Source organism: Phalaenopsis equestris, unplaced genomic scaffold, assembly GCF_001263595.1.
Source record: "Phalaenopsis equestris unplaced genomic scaffold, ASM126359v1 Scaffold000337, whole genome shotgun sequence".
Taxonomy (NCBI): Eukaryota; Viridiplantae; Streptophyta; class Magnoliopsida; order Asparagales; family Orchidaceae; genus Phalaenopsis; species Phalaenopsis equestris.
In genome coordinates this window covers 354498-359549 of record NW_018164779.1, presented here as the reverse complement: position 1 = coordinate 359549, position 5052 = coordinate 354498, and positions in this window count along the sequence as shown.

The window sequence follows — 5052 nt, the reverse complement described above, 5'->3', positions numbered from 1 at the left end:
TCTTTAATGTTGGAAGAAGTTGTGATGATTTAAGTTTAATTCCATGTACTTCATTTTGATCTGGCCTATCTAGATGTTAAAATTTGTTGTGAGAACATGTAAGAACCGGGATGATATTGTCTCAGTCAACAATAGTAAAGAATCACATGAGGTTGTATGAATGAGAATGTATTTCATATGATTAAGTGCAAATAAATAGTAAAATAATCTTTGAATGGTGTAGAGTTAGAGGACTTTAGAGTGACAGGTTAAAGCCCCCAACTTGGTTTATTATTTTAGGTTTTGATGCGAGATGCTAGACCCCAGGTGAAGGGAATCGACAGAACTCTAGAGTGAGAGCCAACATCTTCCCTGCCTAGTCAGTTTTCAGAACTATTCAAACTTTAAATTAGTCAATGTTCTTTATAGCATCTCTAGTAAGGGTAATGAATAATAATGCTTCTATTTGAAACAACACATTTTCCATACTTCCACAACAAAAATCCTATACTTATTTTTAATTCATGATAAGGAGAAAGATTATTCCATATTAAGTACTTTTCTTCTACATAAACTCAAGTTATCTCTAGAAGTTTTTCTTTATTTTGTCAAAATACCAAAAATACCAAAAAGATGTGAATTTTAATTACTGTAAGAATTTCTATAGTTTAAGTAATTGTCTTTTTAAAATAGAAAGTTTGTTGTTTAATAGTGCACATTGTGAAATTCCCGTGGGTTCGATATTAGGGTCTTAATAAAAAAGTCTTATATTACTTGATAACGATACATATACTTGCGTAGTATCCCAATATGTATATAAATTAAAAAAATTAAATTCTTATTTTCTCCAGGATCAAGTTTTTAGTACTGCTGCAAAGTAAGAAAATATACGTGAAAAATATAATCAAAGACATTTTTATACTATTGCATATAAACAGTCATGATCAAGTTTTTGGAGTCGTTGTCGGGGAATTTATTAAAAGTAAATTTTTATTTTAGAAAGTCTTACTTAAACTTTAGGAGTTATTGTAGGAATATCTTATTATAATATTTTATTTTTGTGTGTTTTATTTTTTTCTTTATTTTATTTTATGTTAGTGTATGTGTAGTTCAGGTTCTGAAAGACTAGTGCCCTACGATTCTGAATTAGAAAGAACTGTTAAGAAAATCAGAAAAAGCAAAAAAGTTAAAAAATTTAAAAAATCTAAAAAATTCACAGAAATAGCAAACCAAAATGATCAAAATGTTGAAATTCATCAAGAATTTAGACATTTACAAGATTATGTCAACCCTACGGTAGATGAACTTCATTGAGAGTCATTGGTTCAAATCCAATAGTAGGTAAGCCGAAACCCCCGCTTTTGCCAGCATGACAGCAAGCACAGACTGGCATCAAGGAAGGAGTCAACTGAATTACCAAAGCATCGGTTGCTTCCACCACGTAGTGCCTTCTTCGACCGACAGACGTTCCACCACTGGATAGTGTTTTTTTCTTGTCTTCTTGGCGTAGTAAGAAGCAGACTGTAGTTGCTCTATCCAGCACTGAGGCTGAATATCGGGCGCTGGCTGCTGGCTGATGCCTCTTCGGAGCTCATGATCAGAGAAAAGGAAGGGGCATGGTTGATGTGTCACTGGGTCGGTGGGGAACCCGTAGGAAGGCGGGACGACACGCCGAATTCACAGAAGAAATCACCAACATGAAAACAAACGAAATCATTGAATTTCGTAGAGAAACAAAATGAACCACTTATCTTCTCGGAGTTGAGATAGAAACTTTTTGTATAAGAGTCCTCGAGAACATTTTTCTCTTCTGAATTGAATGTAGGGGGCCAAAGGAAAGGCAAGAAAGCCTGAAAGAAAAAAGCTTGGGGAAGTAGCAACTCCACAGCAAAAGGGGAGGGGGTCCTTCCCAACATTAGTCTCGATTGCTGGAATGTGAGGTTGGTCATAGATCCGCCCTAAGGGAGCTTAGACATCTCTGAACTATTCAAAAACCTATTGTAATGGCTAATTCATTTGAACTTAAACCTGCTATTATCCAAATGATATCAAATAATTAGTTTGGGGGATCACCGACTAAATATCCAAATTTACATCTTGCCAATTTTCTAGAATTATGTGCAACATTTAAATATGATGGTGTATCAGATGATGCCATAAGACTTTATTTTTTCCTTTCTCACTAAGGGATAAAGCTAAGATGTGGTTGAATTCATTAGCACCTGAATTTATCAGAACTTGGGGTTATTTAGCACAAAAATTCCTTCCTCAATATTTTTCACCATAAAAAACTACGAAGCTTAGAAATGATATTACATCTTTTAATTAGTTTGAAGGGGAATCTATTTATGAAGAATGGGAACAATTGAAAGAACTCTTAAGAAAGTGTCCATATCATGCTATACCAGATTGGTTAATAATTCAAACTTTTTATAATGGATTAGCTGGATCTCTTAGATCTATTATCGATGCCGTTGTTGGTGGTTCGTTGATGTCAAGTTGATGTCAAAACCATTTATTTCATGATTCTTATGCTTTAATTAAAGAAATGGCTTCCAATAATTTTTAATGGCCTTCTTCTTGAAGAAATAATTTTTATTGGATGAGATTTAAATGAACATGTTTTCATGAATCTGGTGCATTTACTATGTTAGAAAATCAAGTTGTTGCAATTTTAAGGAAGTTGGAATGAATTTTTGTCAACCAATTTCGATGATTGAAGAGAATTCATTAGGCCAAATGATAGATTTTCAAGCATCATTAGAAACTTTGAATTCCATAAATAATAATCAGAATAACCCATATTCAAATTATTATAAACTAGGTTGAAAGAACCATTCCAACTTCAATTGGAATAATACTACGGGTGGTAATAATCAACAATGGGGGAACAATCAAGTAAACCCATGGGAAACTGAAACAACCATGAGAATAATAATTATAGATCTACTTATCCTCCAGGTTTTAACAGTAATTTACAATTTAAGGACAATAAATTATCTATAAAAGAAGTGGTGTTACAACTGGGAAATCAGTTACAAAGTCAATGAGCTACAATTAGAAATATTGAGAATCAACTTGGACAAATTGCAAATTCATTAAGTAATAGATCCCAAGGAACACTTCCTAGTAATATTGAAACAAATCCGAAAGACCAGAATAAAGGTCAAGTAAAAGACGTTCAACTTAGAAGCAGAAGAGAGTTGGAAGATAGGGTTTAAAAAGAGACTGAAGTAGAGAGAGAAGAAATTGAAGAATCAAAAGAGGACACTCCAAAAGAGAATGCTCCAAAAGATTATGAAAGACCTATTTCTCTGCTAAAAATTGATTTGCAAAAACCACCATCTCCATTTCCTCAGAGACTTCGTCAAAAGAAGTTTGATAAGCAATTTTCAAAATTTCTAGAAATTTTAAGAAGCTTATAATTAATATTCCATTTGCTGAAGCCTTAGAACAAATGACAAACTATGTAAAGTTTATGAAGGGTTTATGAAGGATATTCTCAACAGGATATTCTCAACAAGAAAAGAAAGTTTGAAGATAATGAGACTGTTGCATTTAGTGAGGAGTGCAGTGCTATAATTCAGAAAAAGCTTTGCTGTAAATCAGAAAAAGCTTAAAGATCCTGGTAGCTTTACTATTCCATGTACAATAGGAGACATATTTTATGAGAAAGCTTTATGTGATTTAGGTGCAAGCATTAACCATATGTCATTATCAATATTTAAAAGATTAAGATTAAGAGAAATAACCCATACTACGGTAACTCTACAATTAGCAGATCGTTCAATAACATACCCTAAAGGAGTTATAGAAGATGTCCTAGTGAAATTTGATCAATTTATCTTTCCTGTTGATTTCACTGTAGTGGATATGGAGGAACATAAAAAGATACTTATCATTTTGGGGAGAGAACTTTCCTAGCCATAGGAAGAGCAATGATAGATGTGTAGAAAGGAGAATTAATAATGCGCGTCAATGATCAAACTGTTACTTTTAACATTTCAAGATCAATGAAGTATCCTGCAAAAGGTGAAGATGAAGAATGTTATAGAATATATATTATAAGATATCTGAGTAAATGCAATTTCAAAACTAATTATGAAGAAAAATCTGAAGTAAAAGATTTGGAACACAAGCAAGAAGAGGAATTAAATCAATGTGAAGATCTTTTTAAGGAAGATTCAAATTATGTTCGAGAAAGTTTCAAAATGTTGGAAACGATAGAAAAAGATAAATTATTTTGTCCATCAATTGAAAAACCTCCAGAACTTGAGTTGAAGTTACTTCCTGATCATTTAAAATATGTCTTTTTAGGTGATTCCTCTACTTTACCAGTTATAATTTTCTCAAATTAAAGATGGAAGATAAAGAAAGATCGATGAAAATTTTGAAAATTTTTAAGAAAGCATTTGGATGGATAATTTCTGATATTAAAGGAATCAGTCCTTCAATTTGTATGCATAGAATTTATATGGAAGAGAACTGGAAACTCTGGGCTGATCCTCAAAGGAGATTGAATCATATTATGAAAGAAGTAGTTAAGAAAGAAATTTTAAAGTGGTTAGATGCTGGAATTATCTACTCTATTTCAAATAATAGTGCATGAGTGCATGGGTTAGTCCAATTCACTGCGTTCCTAAGAAAGGAGGAGTAACTGTGACTGTGAAAGAGCATAATGAATTAATACGTACTAGACAAGTCACAGGGTGGCGAATATACATTAATTATAAAAAATTAAATCTTGTCACTAGGAAATATCATTTTTTATTACCCTTTTTAGATTGAATGCTGGATAGACTAGCCGGACATAAATACTTCTATTTTCTGGATGGATATACTGGTTATCACCAAATTCAAAAAACGCTGAGGATCAAGGGAAATCCTGAGGATCAAGAGAAATCAACATTTACCAGTCCTTATGGTACTTTTTCTTTTCGGCTAATGACTTTTGGATTCGACCCTTTGGTTTATATAATTCCCTTGCTACATTTTAAAGATGTATGATGAAATTTTTTTGTGATTTAACTGAAAAAGGGATTGAAGTATTTATGGATGATTTTTCAGGATGAT